Genomic DNA, 15,271 nt, shown 5'->3' on the forward strand with positions numbered 1-15,271 from the left:
CCAAAAATTGGTGGGACCATAAAATTGAAAAGGTTGTAGAAAATGAAGATGTAAAAATATTATGGGACTTCCGATTACAAACAGACAAACATCTGCCACACAATATACCAGATATAACTGTAGTTGAGAAGAAAGAAAAACAAGTCAAAATAATTGACATAGCAATACCAGGGGATAGCAGAATAGAAGAAAAAGAAATAGAAAAAAAATCACAAAATACAAAGATCTACAAATTGAAATTCAAAGGCTGTGGCAGAAGAAGACCAAAATAAACCCAGTAGTAATTGGTGCCCTAGGTGCAATTCCAAAACACCTTGAAGAGCACCTCAACACCATAGGGGCCACAGAAATCACCATCAGCCAATTACAAAAAGCAACTTTACCAGGAACAGCCTATATTCTACGATGATATCTATAATAATAACAACAACAATATTGATAATAAAATTCAGCCATCCCAGGTCCTTGGGAAGGACTTGATGTCTGTATAAAACAAACCAGTCAATAACATCTGTCTGACTGTGTAAACAAGAAATAATAATAATAATAATAGAAACTTCATGAAACTGAAGGCCAGGAAACTTAGCACCAACAAGAGGAAGTACTTTCTTCACACAGCACATGATTAATCTATGGAATTCTCTGACAGCCACTAGCTTGGATGGCTTTAAAAAGGGGCTTAGACAAATCCATGTAGGACATGTATATCAATGGCTACTAGTCTAGGCCACCTCCAGCTTCAGAGGCGCAATGCCTCTGAATACCAATTGCAGGGGAACAGCAGCAGAAGAGAAGGCATGCCCTCAACTCTTGTCTGTGGGCTTCTCAGAGGAATCTGGTGGGCCACTGTGTAAAAACAGGATGCTGGACTAGATAGACTTTGGCCTGATCCAGCAGGGCTGTTCTTGTGACTGGATGGGCCTTTGGCCTTATATCTTAGTCAAGGACTCCCAGTAGTCTAAGTCTGGATGCAACTGGGACATAGGTCACTCTAGCATGGCTCACCAGCTCTAGACATCGCTGCAGCTGAGCACTTCTGGTCACAGCCACACTGGAACATCCAGAGAGTATTCAGACATCCAGGAACTTATGAATTCTCTCATACTCCAAAGGATTGTAGGGTGTATTTTAGGCTTCATCCTCCATGCAGGATACTTCCTTTGCTCCTCAGAGAATGAGAGTAACAATGTGGCCAACACTCGCTGATTGCACAGGAGAGCTTTATGATGTCAGACAAGCCATTTCAGGGAACTTCCTTTCACCTATACAAGGTTCTCATCAATCCCTCGCCATAAGCTTCTGAAGAACCTAGGGTTCCTAAGAACACAGTTGGAAACTAGCAACAAAGGCAACAAGGAAAGAGGAGAGGCGCAAGTAGCAATGATTACACATCACAACTATACGCAGATACAGCTGGTGCACTGGAGAATAGAGTACAAGTTTGTGTTGTACGAGTAGACTACAACAGATGTTTTGTTACAAGTGCTTGTCTATCTGGAAGCCCATCACCTCTCCCTTACAATTTTAAATAAAAATTCCTGGAATTGTGGCCTTGGGTATTCAAAACGAGGTATTCAAACTATCCTCACCAAACTCTGATATGGGAACACTACATTCTCTAATTCTGATTTAGAGTGTATGTGAGTGCACAGTCCCCAAGCATTTTTCCTGGTGTGAGAAGTTCTCAGTCCCTATAATGACAGTCATACTGTCCAGTGCCAGTAATACCACAAACGTCTTGGCGGGATAGGGCACGGTACCTTTAAGCATGAGTAGAGCAGGTCCTTACCTGCTCCTCCAGGCATGGTGCTGCACCACTCTGAAGTCCGCAGGTGGCCATAGGGGTTCACCCAGCAGCCTGTGCATGGTTGTGGGACACATATGGCCACTGCAACACCATGGTGCATGGTCAGTGCATGGACTTCTGACACCACACCTGGGAAAGCACTGGGATGGTGGAGGAGCAGATAAGGACCTGCTTACAAGATACTGTTGCCCGTTCAGCCAAAATGATTTGGTGGGCTGCACCAAATCAATTGGTGTACATTCCTAGCTACTGGAATCCTTCCTAGGATGTGGAACCATATGGATGCAACTTTTTAAATTATGCTATCTTATTGCAGGCACATGTGTATCAGTATACAGGCAAACTTGGTTTGTGCATTGTAATATCATAACTATATATTTGGAGAGGATAATTTGTATTCCTGAGAAGAGAGTAGTAGTAAAGGGTACAGTTGGGTTTCTTCCCAGGAAATATTTAGCAAGTATTTAGTCGTTATAGCAAGACTAATTGAGAAACGATTCAAAAAGAAAGAAGCTAAAGGATAGACCTCTGTTGCCCTTCCTAGCCAGCAGCTAATCAGTTCTGCAGTGGTAGATCACACAATGCACTGCCGTCTCCTGCTGATCAGGATGTAAAAGCACATACAACTGTGAAGCATCCAGGAGATATGACACCAACAGATTGGGACCCAGTTTAAAAGGTGGCTTTAAATTGAGCCCAGATCTCAGACTTCAGGAGGCCTTTGACAGATCCTGCTGTTCCGTCACAAAACTGTTACTGACTTCAACAGAAAAACATTAAAGGTCATTTTGACCATGAAGTTTTTGGGGTCTTGGTTACTAAAGCTAGGGTGACAATTAAAGAGACCAGCTGTCCATAAAAAGGGCCCTTATTTGCAGTGTCATGCCATTAGTTGTGAACCGCCCAGAGATGCAAGTTTTGGGCACTATAAAAAGATAGATAGATAGATAGATAGATAGATAGATAGATAGATAGATAGATAGATAGATAGATAGATAGATAAGCAAGGAAGCAAGCAAGCTTGTATAGAATATCATCAGGCCAGTTTGGAAGATATGTTCACCACCCCAAATGAATCATGCAGGGGACAGCATGCTCAGAGGAACAGCATGTCCCCTCCTCCAGCACAATATCATTCACTTGCATAAAGATGAATATGCTGCTCTTTCCAGATGATTCGGGGATACTGACCGACATACAGTATATTCTGAATCAATCCATCAAGAATTAAATGTGTGCCAAGATGTCAGAATGAAAGACTGTTTTACTGTAAATGGCTTGTTCTTTGTATACCTCTCTGCATTTTGATATAACCACTTTGAGAACTTTTTGTTGAAAAACAGTATATAAACAACAACAATTTTTAGAAATTAGATAAAGGGCTGGTTTGGATGACACTTCCCGAGGCCACACAATTAAAGGGAGGATACTCCAAGAATGTGCTCATTGTGATGCTTCTTTATTGCATGTGGGGAGTGGATTATTCAAACCACTTTTCTACATGCACTCCAAATGCAAGTATTCAGAGCATGAGGTAAATCTGGTCTTGGATGGGGTCACGCTCCCTCTGAAAGACAAAGTCCGCAGCTTGGGGGTGCTTCTAGACCCAACACTGTCCTTGCAGGCGCAGGTGGCGGCGGTGTGCAGAAGTGCCTTTTACCAACTATGGCTGGTACACCAGCTGTGACCCAACTTGGAGAAGTCAGACTTGACCTCAGTCACTAATGTGTTGATAACATCCAGACTGGACTACTCTACACGGCTTGGGGCCAGGGTACCTGTCGGACCGCATTTGCCCATATGAATCTGCCAGGGCCCTTCACTCATCATCTCAGGCCCTGCTCATGGCCCTGACACTAACAGAGATCCGGCTGGCGGGGACTAGAGACAGGGCATTTTCGCTTGTGGCCCCTCGGCTTTGGAACGCCCTCCCTGAAGAGCTTTGCCATGCTCCCCCCCCCCAGTATTTTTAAAATAACATCTTAAAACACACCTTTTAAAGGAGACTTTTTAATGCTCCATTTTTTTGTTATATCTGGTAGTTTCTTTAGCTTTTTATTATTTTCAGTTTTTAGCTTTTAATATAACCTTTAGTTTGAACCTAATAATGATTGTGGTTTTTAATCTAACAACTTTTTTTGGTTTAATTTAGTTAATTTTATTACTTTTATTGTATCTTGTGTCCATCTTATTGTTGTGAGCCACCCCGAGCAGTAGTGCAGTGGGGCAGGGTATAAATATTTTCAATAAATACATAATTAATAAAGCAGTAGTTAGGATGCTCACCACCCCTCACTTCACAAGAAAAAATGTTTTGGGAGAACGCTGGGAATGGGATGCTCATCCCAAAGAGTGCATTCTCGGCATAGCTGCCTTTTAATTGTGTGGGCCAGTAAAGGCTCTTCTAAACTGGCCAAAAGAAAGAGAGAGAAACACTCCACAGTGCACCTAAACACAAGGGTATAGAATTTAATTTTTATTTAGATCTTATCTCAGGCAGGAGTGCCCTGATGGCTCCAGAGAACGTGGAATGGTTTTCCATAATTTAATCAATTCACACAAAATTTGGTCAAACCCTTTCTTTCATTAGAAGAAAGATTCTTGCCACTAAAGTGTCCAGGGAGAGTTTGCAGTAGTGCCCTTAATGAACACGGAGGATGACAAGATGGAAAAATACCATTTAGATGCAACAACTATGACTCAGTAGTGTTCCAAGAGATAACCCACAAGCATTGCTCTTTGTCAAGACTCAGGAGAAATAGCCATCTTTCTAGTCCCAGTGGGAAGCTTTCCACAGCAAGCAGATGAAATGAGCAAATCCAGTTTAATTTGGTCCTGGGACTGATACTCATCTATTAGAATGGCTAGGTGCCTGTCTGAAATTGGGTTGGGGGGGGTCTGCCTTTGAATACAGAAGTCAAGTTAGTATGCAGCATTTAAGTTAACAGACCGCATGTATGTTATACAGATATCGAATTAAACATAGCATCCTGCTGAAAACAGTATAAATTATTTGCTCACAATTTGAATTTAATAAACCTAGAACCTACAAGCCCAGGTATGAAGGCAAGATCATGTAAGAACACATTGTCCCACAGGCAATGGCAAACAAGCAGAATAAATAAAATAAATACTTGAGGAGCTATAAATGAACAAAAGTGAGCAAGTGAAAATACAGAGCTGGGAAACAAAACTTTGGAGATCCTGATGGACTGTGGTCTGTGTACTTCTACAACCTGCTTGTAAGAAACAGCACACCAGAAAATGTGCATATAGAATAGAAATTGGTAAGAGACTATTTTGACTTCTCTCTTTGTGATCCATTGCATTGTGCTGAAATAACGGTGGCCCAAAATGTCACACCTATGCAGCACAGGGCAAACTTGCATGCATATTAATAGCCCCTATATTGGTGGCAACTACATACAGAACAGACTTGTGCAGCTCACCAGTATCCTATAGGAAGTTTCTATGCCACCAAAATACTCAGCAGTCATATGAAGATTCTTCCCACATTAGTGGCAATCCATGTCATAAGCTTCTGTATACATTACACACAGTATGAGCACCTTGCAGAAGCCATTTTGAGCATCTTCCATACAGGAGCCATTACAAATATAATGGCCCTAGCATGAAGTGATTTTGCTGAGAATAGCCACTGCTGACCACCGTGCTATTCCCAATGCTGTTAGAGGCAGAAAAACAGGCAGAGTTCAGCATAATTTTGCCTGGATTAGAGCAGAATTGCTTACAATACATTCTCATGAGGCCTTTTATTTTTGAAAGAGAAACAGTATTAAAAGTTAATCTATTTGTATGACAAACATCCACTAACAAATCATAGGTGAAAACTGGTCAGTAAGGGCAACAGATTGAAAACGATTAGGGGGGGAAACCTTTGACAGAACTGTTTCACTTAGGCAAATAATTACAGCATTATAATTAATCAGAAATGTTTCCTGGTAGTGTTGAAATCCAGCTATCAACAAAATACAGGAACCAGAAAATACTGCTCATGAATGTGCAAGTTATCAAACCAAAGCATTCTCTGTAAACACTCCAGCAAATTTTAAAAGAATAAGATTTCAGTATATTGCCATTTTCAGTCATAGTTTCATGCACAGACAATAAGACAGAGGCCAAAAAAGTAGGGGTTTTCATGCAGGCGTTGAAAGGTCGTTTTGATTAAAAACATTAGTGTTGACAAAAAATTAAACAAAAAAATAGTGAGCCATTATAATATGAAATTGAGAAATGTTGTTTTTAAGATCCAGAAGTTCTAATCAACTTAACTTATTCATACTGTTACTATTAAGAAGACATAGAGCTAATGCAGATGTTACCACAGATGTATGAGCACACGTGGCAACTGAGGTGAACCATTGTTAAATGTGCTCTTCATTAATTGTTGTGCAATGTTTGGTTGAGGAAGATGTTGTGGAAGACACTCCAAGATTTGTTTCATTCCCCACCCCCTCGGAATATACCCCAAGATGAATTGTGTAAGTAAAAGGTGCTGTGCCCTCTTCCAAAAAGACAGCATTGTTCACACTGCTGAAGCAGACTAAGAATGCCATTACTTTATGAGACAATCATAGAGTTAATGCCTAGATAACCTCTGCAAAATCACCAACTCTGGCAGCTTCAGAAACTGCTAAAATAGACTAATGATGTCCATCCAAGTAGTGTCCAACATAATTGTAATGGAAACAATCAATACGCCATGAGAGAACCTTAACATGCCTGGTACTCATGGAATCTATTACATGGATTCCAAGGTGGAAAGCAGGAGATTCAACATGCCTCCCACACATAGTATGCCTTACAACTTATCAAAATCACCATGGGAAAAAAGACCAAAAATAATAAGGTAAATATAACATCTGCATTTGCTCCTGTACTTCAGGAACCCTGGTTTAGCCAGGATAGCAAAAATTCTCAGAAACCTATACTGGAGAAAACTATACCCTTCAATTACCCCAATTTTAAAGCACCAGTTTCTCTCACCCACTTTTTTTGGGGGGGGGGTATCTTTACTAACTGAAAGGATGATCACAAAAAAACTTGTGTTTTTAATATTCTATTGTTTATCTTATGATGAAGCCAAAAATTGTAATTGTTCTTACAAAGACAAACACCCCAAACAACCCCCCCCCAACTTTCCAGGTTGGTGACTTTATTATTTTAAATGTGATTTCTAAATGGCTCACCGTGCTGTGTTGAACTAACCCAATGTCACGTGTAGTTTTGGCTGGTCTGCACAGCTCAGAAGCTGGTGTTCTACGTCATTTCTCCCCCAAAATACAGTTTATTGTGGTTTTTAGATGGTGAATTGCCCAGGGACCTTTTTATATGTGGTGGTATAAACATGTAAGAAATAAATAAAATATTGCCTGGAAGGAGTATCAGAATGTGGATTTTGTGGAGGTTTTCTAGTTTATTAACAAGTTGTTCCAGTAAGAACTAATCTGTCTAGTTTCCTTTCACTATCCCTACAACGGGACTAAATTAGGTCCAAAATCCCTACAACGGGACTAAATTAGGTCCAAATCAGGCAGTTCACAGGTTAGCCCACTTGTGCCTCAAATGTTCAGGCATCTGCCATCTTGAATTGGGATGGATCACTATGCATCTGAGGTGCCCCTATGTGTCTCTATAACTGTACCAAATTTGGTCCAAATCGGTTCCCATTTGCACCTCAAATGTTCATATGGCTGTCATCTTGATTCAGTATGGAAGACATCATTACAAACTACGCCCTTGAGCCATCACTGTGTGTCCCTACACCTGGAGCAAATTTGGTTCAAATCGGTTAGGCAACTTAGCCCAACTGCACCTCACAACTTAGCCCAACTGCACCTCAAATGTTCACACATTCGTCATCTTGAACTGGGGTGGAGGAACATAGGAACATAGGAAACTGCTATATACTGAGTCAGACTATTGGTCTATCTAGCTCAGTATTGTCTTCACAGACTGGCAGCAGCTTCTCCAAGGTTGCAGGCAGGAATCTCTCTCAGCCCTATCTTGGAGAAGCCAGGGAGGGAACTTGAAACCTTCTGCTCTTCCCAGAGCGGCTCCATCCCCTGAGGGGAGTATCTTACAGTGCTCACACATCAAGTCTCCCATTCAGATGCAACCAGGGCAGACTCTGCTTAGCTATGGGGACAAGTCATGCTTGCTACCACAAGACCAGCTCTCCTCTCCCAAACCAGCTCTCATCACAAACCACACCACTGAGGTGTCTCTACAACTGCACCCCGTTTGATTCATATTGGTCCAGGCATTTCTACGTTGATAGTGGGGAGACACGGAGAGACACACACACACACACACACACACACACACACACACACACACACTCACTCACTCACTCACTCACTCGGACAGGGACACACATGAAATGGCTGTTGATCTCATAAGCCTGCTGAAGAGTACGCTAAAAATCTGTGCAGGGCTGTACAGTCGTATATGTCCAATAGGAATATTGGACCGAGATGCTTACTATCAGGCTTGATCAGAAGGCTTTCAGGAAGGACAGCAAGGAGAAAGTCTCTCCAAGCTGGCTCCCAGCATGAATTTTTAGGGACTGCACTCCCAGATTTGGGATGGGGGACAAAAAAATAACCACCACATGGAAGACCCACTGCCCAGTAGGTCTTTCTTAGGACATTACCTTTGTCCCCACCCCCTGAATCCATTAGTGCATTCCTTAATATCCATGTCAAGAAATGGGCGTGTCTCCCCCTACCTCACAGACATACAATATTGGAAAAATATTGGGTCAATTCCAACCCAATTTGTGGCCTCCCAATTTTTTTTTATTGGATCAGATTGGAACTGCTCCAATAATTTTGGTGGTACATAGGCCTATTATATCACTTTTCAACAAAACAGTTTACATGGCAGATGGTAAAATAAAATAGTTCCCTGTCCCAAAAGGGTATACATATAGGAGATACCAGCAACAGCCACTGGAGAGATACTACGCTGCTCTGATAAATGACTTTAATAAAGTAATCTGAATTTGAATCACATGCTACTTTGGGCTGAGTGAGGCTAGTTACTGCCCCGCCAGCTGAATATAAAGAAACACACCTTTTAAAATTTGCCCATTTAGCAGGGAATCCCATCTCTCCCATCTAGCCCAACAGAACATGCAATTGTGAAGTTGGCATTCTGGGCTTTATTTCTGTAATAAAGTTTATCATCCAGAACTGGTACTGGCATACGAATTTTTTGAGAGGTTTAGTGGGTCACTGAATCCATCCCACCTAGTGTAGTGGGGTATCTTAACCAGGTTGTGTTTGATGCCTCAAAACCAGTTGTTTCAATCCCATTTTTTTGTTTTTGTTTAAAAAAAAAAAAAAACAGGTCTTGGCTGGCAAACGTTAATAATGCATGGATTTTATTTCCAAAATATTGTTCTTGTGTGTCTCCAACATATCCCACTGTGGTTTTAAGGGAAAGCACACAATATTTATTTGCACACAATATTTATTTATAAAATGTCAATTCTGGCCAGTTCAGATATTTCCAAATGTTCTGTTCCATTCCACCTTTTACACTGTCCTGTTTTTGTTGTTGTAAAGAGTAGTTGGAAGGAAAGCAAAAGGAGAAAAAAACAAGAAGCAAATTATTGTGCAGAGAACAGAATGTATGTGTTCTCTGGTTGCAATTTGCGGGCAATAGTCATTAGGTCAGCAATTAATTTTTAAGGAGTGGTGCTGGGACCTAAATCTATATGGGAGGTGTCTCTACTCAAGAAAACCCAATTCTTAATTCCAAATGTATTGTTGTTCAGCAGGGGGGAGGGGGGAAGCACTGTGTATGCTCAGAGGTACCATCCCTACATAACTGTGACAGGAGTTCGCTGGCTGATTTGTGGCTAGTCCCATATTGGTATACCTCAACATTCCTCAGCTGTAAAATGGGGACTTAGATTACATTATTTATTTATTACATTTATATCCCACTCTTCCTCCAAGAAGCCCAGAGCGGTGTACTACATACTTAGGTTTCTCCTCACAACAACCCTGTGAAGTAGGTTAGGCTGAGAGAGGAGTGACTGGCCCAGAGTCACACAGCTCGTATTATGGCTGAATGGGGATTTGAACTTGGGTCTCCCCGGTCCTAGTCCAGCACTCTAACCACCACACCACGCTGGCTCTCATTAAGTAGAATATAAGCACTATATTGCAGTTATGCATTAATTTGCTTTATAGCTTGCGGCTTGCCTTACAGCTGCTGTCATCTAGAGCCATCTGTTTGCTTGCATGCACTTTTAGTTCCTGCTTTCTGTTGGTAGCACGTTTAAAAGTCTGGACTGTGTTTTGCAAAGTATAGGGGCCAGACTGTGGGTGGGGGAAGGAGAACCTATACAGGATGTGTAAAGCTAGGCTTGTATATGCAAGGGGACTTCTAGGTTGGTAGGGACATAAAAGATTTATTGAGTTTACAAGCAGAACGCAATTCACCAAAGCTTGGTGAAAGCCTCCTTAGCCATTAAACAATACACTATTCCTTCTTCCTAAGATACACCCACTCATCAATCTTGTGACAGAGGCAGGATTTTAACAGATCAGGCTTGTTTATTCAGGATACGTATTCATGGCCTGATTGTTTTCCTCCCTATTTCAGCAGGAATCCCCACTTCTGTAATCAGTGTTAAGCAACCATACACTTGTGGTGCCCTAGGACTTGCAGAGTCCTCGGTGACCTTCCCAGTAGCATGAAACATGGAGTTACAGTGAGTCATTGCTGAAGTGCACCTACTTGGGCTGCATTTTCCACAACGGTAGTTAACTATTTCATCTCCTTCACTTTCAGAAACCATGTTTGCATAATAATGGCAATGACCATCTCCTACTAATGTCTGACAAACAGATTTCACAAAATAAAATTGCATGGATTAGGTCTTGTTTATTTTTAAGCTTGAGCTGCAGAAATAACAGTAGTAGTCGAGTCAGCCGAGACCTGTCTTATGATAGAACACAGCATGAGCCTTTTTTATTTTCACAATGTCTTATTTTCCACTTAGGTAAATAGATCGGATTATTTTATTTTGTTGCTGTTGACAGAATTTCACCATGTGCGTAGATTCTGCAGTGGTAGGCAGTATATCAGCTGGGGACAATCATGGGCTGCAAGATGTACAAAGGCATGAAGCAAATAGTTTTGCTCACCTTTTCATGACCCTCCCTACAAAGCCCTTTGGAGTCAAGAAATGCTGCTCATCATTAAGAGCCAGTGAATAAAAGCCACAATGGAGGCACCCTTACCTCATCCATATAACACAAGCAGTACCAGTACCAGAGAGAAAACAGAACTTATTTCTATATTCTAATGAAGAAATGTATGGCATCAAGCCCACAATTATCTGTGGTGTCCTTTACGTCAGATTCATGAATGGCTATGTTCTGAGGAAAAGGCAAAGAGGCTTCCTTCCCTGCAGGGGTAGCTTGGCTCATTTGTGTCAGCTGGAGTGATTTGCCCTCTAGATAAAAGCAGGGAGCAGGTGAAAACACAGAAAGTAACCTACCTTGGTATGGAACACATATGCGCTATTCTGTAAGGGCAATCTAGAAATCAAATAAATAAATAAATAAAATATGCCGATGTGGGGAAAGGGAAAGATAGATCCTGCCTTAAAGTGAACATGCATGTGTATATGAGAGTGCTGAACAGCCTTCCAGTTCCTTCCAGTTTTGTGCTGTGAATGTATATCAGTAATGTACCAAAACACGGTCCTGTCACCCTTTCCCAGAGTAATAGAAGAAAATCAATGCATATGATCAATTGAGTGATGGTCACACCTTGAATAATCAAGACACTAGGAGTTTATGGAGCAATCTAACATTATGCCTCTGCATACCAACTGAAGGGGAGCAACGGTGGGAGAGGGGGTATGCCTTCATCTCCTGCCAGTGGGATTTCTAGAGATTTTGGGTTGGCTACTATGGGAAACAGGATGCTGAATGCTAGACCTGATCCAGGACGCTAGACCTGATCCAGCAGGAATCTTCCTATGATCTTATCTATGAAAACAAGTAGGAGAAAAAACAAAATTACTGTATAAGAGCAGTATGACAAGGCACACAATGCAAATTATGACTAGTTATACAGCATTTTGATCTGGTAATCTGACATAAGAAGCATACAGAAGCAGAGCCATCATTAGCTAGGGCATTGTTCTGAAATAATTTCCCTTAAGGAACATTTGGCCAATCTACTTGATTCTTTATCAATGCAGAAACTGACTCAGTAGCCAACTGGCCAAGTCTCAAGTAGCAGTCAAATTTAAGAAGTGTTATGGGGCTATGCTTGCAATTAATTGGTCAAGAACAAAAACTATAATGATGCTTAAGCCAATGGTAACAGAATGGAAGAAACAGGGAAACCATGGATCAAGACGTTGGATGCTTTTGGTGGGGGGCATTTTAAAATTTTGAGTTGGATGCATTTTTAACATAAGAGTTACATAGTACAGTACATCACTGTGTGTTCTTTGGTAAAATCAAATATGTTCCAAGTGTCTCCTATATGAACAGCTTGTTCATGTAAGTAAGTAAGTAAATAAATAAATAAATAAATTGAAGCCTTGTAGGGACATTCAGATTTACACTGGCTGTGTAATCAATTGTGTGGGCACATCTAAGATTCTTCCAGGGGTATCTTCTTTCTGGTTTCTTCCACAGTTCCTAGTCTGATTACAATATACATTGATCTGATGAAAGGGAACACTTTTTTTAAAAAAAAAAGAGATCAAAAGGACTGAATTGCTATTTCTGGAACTAACTCGTAGACACAGAGGCTCATCTTTGATACGGGATGAAAACAGAAAATTGTTGTTGTTGCAATTGGCCTCTGGAGGGACATTACAGAGCAATGGACAATATGTCTTATATGCTGTTCACGTTTTGGATGTCTCATTCTTTCCAAAGCTATATAAAGTTGCCTGGAGCTATACAAGGTTGGTTCAGGCTAGTTCTATCTAACATAATGGTTCCCAACCTGTAGTACTCCAGATGTTGCTGAACTACAACTCCCATCATCTCCAGACACAATAAATTGTAGCTGGGGGTAATGTGAGTTGTAGTTCAGCAACATCAGGTACCACAGGTTGATTATTATCTGATCTAACATAATAATCAAAACTACACTATATTATATAATTCTTATTAAATGTGGTCTTATTTAAGATTATATTTTGGCTTGCAGTTCTAGGTAGTATTACTCCAGAGAGGCTGTTTTCCTGACTTGCCACTCTGTGTGGTAAGACTAGCTGGCTGTAGCTGAAGGAAACAGGGTACAGGCTGGTTCTGTAAGGTAGTAAATCACTTAGCGAACCATGTATTTCAGGAATACCAGCGTGTTCTTAAGGAGACCACCCTTCAAGCTGAATACCTGTGAACTCGTGGACATATATACAAATGCACAGTACAACCCTGATACAAGAAGATACTACTTAAGACAAGTTAATGTGCATGTACCTAGACTTTACTTTTTTCAATGGTAAGATTCAAGATAATGTGAAGTGCTTTAGGGAAAGATTAGACACATCCCATTATACTGCTGCTCAGGAGGTTTGGAATGATATAGCAGGAAATTATTTCCAAAATTATTCCTCTTCAAACACAAAATCAAAGCTATGCCTGGAATGTGTCTCTAAGGAGATCTACCACTCATTTTATTAAGTGCACTGCTTAATTCTTTCTTTTACCACTAACTTGTATTTTCCAGCTTTTTGAATGCTGAACATACAGTGCTCACTGACTGAGAGTTTGATAGTGAATTTTTCAGATTTATCAAATTGAATGTATCAAATTCACTACAAATTCTAAAATCTGTATTTTACCTTTAAGCTTGCAACTATCTGCACATGTACCAGGTCCCAATGGAAATCAGTGGGAGTTACACAAGTTGTATGTCTTGTAAAAATACAAACTACAAGTGGAAGAATGTTAACCCGATATACGGACAAGCTACAGAACTTGAATATGGGACTCTGTTTGTAATAACAGGTCAATAATATTGTTATCTTTCAATTTTAAAAGCAGGCAGATCTTCAACTGGTATATAGGATTGCAGTTTTCCCAGTGAAGCTGGTTAGTGGACTCTGTGCTTTATTTAGAACTGCTATGCGTCTGGTATAAAAGTAAGGGTTAAACAAGGACTGAAATACCAGTAAAACCAGGCATACTGCTGAACAGGGCAAAACATACTGTAAAATGATACAAAGTCTCTAGAAAATAATACCTAGCATTAAAAATTGTTGTACTGACCAAAAAAACCTTGCCCTTGCATTTCAAAACATCTAAGCAAAATGTACATATGACCCCCCCCCAAAAAACCAACCACTCAGGTATTTGTTTACAAAAGTTGTAGTTCAATCTACACAATGATAACATGAGCTGAGTCAACCATCTCTTATTACGGCTTGCTGTGTACCTAGTACTATGAAAAACAAATTTTCTGTTGGATGAAATAACCACAAAACACATCAATAAAAACCATGGAAAGGTGTGGTTACCCAACTTGCCCACAAATACCAAATTTAATTGGAAAATTTAAAAGGCAATATCTAGATCCTGAGTCATATAAATCCAGTGCTTGAAACAGTCAAGTTTAAGATATAGTTACTTGGCAAATTTAAGGCAGCTGGGTATTTTGCCCTATCCACACTAGTATACTGGCTTGGAACCCTACAGTTTCTAATCCTTGATTTTAAATTCTAAGAACCCATTCACAGGTTAACTTTGCCTTCTTTCAAATATTGCACTGCTCAGTGAGAATGATCTACTTATGTCTGCATTTTTAAATATTTTGTGGTTGTTTTTAAAGCATTCTCTATTCACAGAAGCAGAGCAGAAATTTCATTCTCTAGTGTTATCCTGCTCATGAGTAGTCTATTCAAGAGAGCAGTTAATGTGCAAGCAACCTGGATAAGAATACATACAGTTCTTTATCAGTAAGCTGGGCATTTACTGTACTTGCACAAACAAGCTACTTTAAAAACAAACCAGCAAACCAAGCTGTTCCCCAGGAGAAAGACTACCTTCTCAGACTCAAAGTACATGGCCACAGGATATTGTGCTTGGCTGTGGATCCAAGCTAGTGCTTGTCCAATATCACTAAACTGTTTAAAAAAATATCTTTTCTGGACCCCAGCATATTTCAAGAATTGAGAAAATGATCCCTCAGAAATGCACTTCAGGGATAAGATACATCATTTGTTGCCCAAATGTGTGATCTGAAAGGAAGATACACTGTAACACAGCAGCAACTAGATCACCATGCATCTAACACCAAGGAGGTTATCTGAAAAGGCCTAGAATTAAGAACATATTAGCAATCTCAGCTATAGCTAGGCTTGCCACCTGAAGATAAATAAGAAACACATTGTAAGACCATAATAAAATCAGACACTCCGCCGTGCAAAACTAAGCAGTCTATTACATACAA

General features: G+C 40.4%; 1 protein-coding gene across 1 annotated transcript in view; it reads right to left on the minus strand.

Annotated features, from left to right (window-relative positions):
• The window catches only part of GRK5 (G protein-coupled receptor kinase 5), a 252,331-nt gene that overhangs the window by 200,166 nt on the left and 36,894 nt on the right, over positions 1–15,271 (minus strand). The window lies entirely within an intron of this gene.

This window comes from Hemicordylus capensis, chromosome 3 (assembly GCF_027244095.1).
Source record: "Hemicordylus capensis ecotype Gifberg chromosome 3, rHemCap1.1.pri, whole genome shotgun sequence".
NCBI lineage: Eukaryota > Metazoa > Chordata > Lepidosauria > Squamata > Cordylidae > Hemicordylus > Hemicordylus capensis.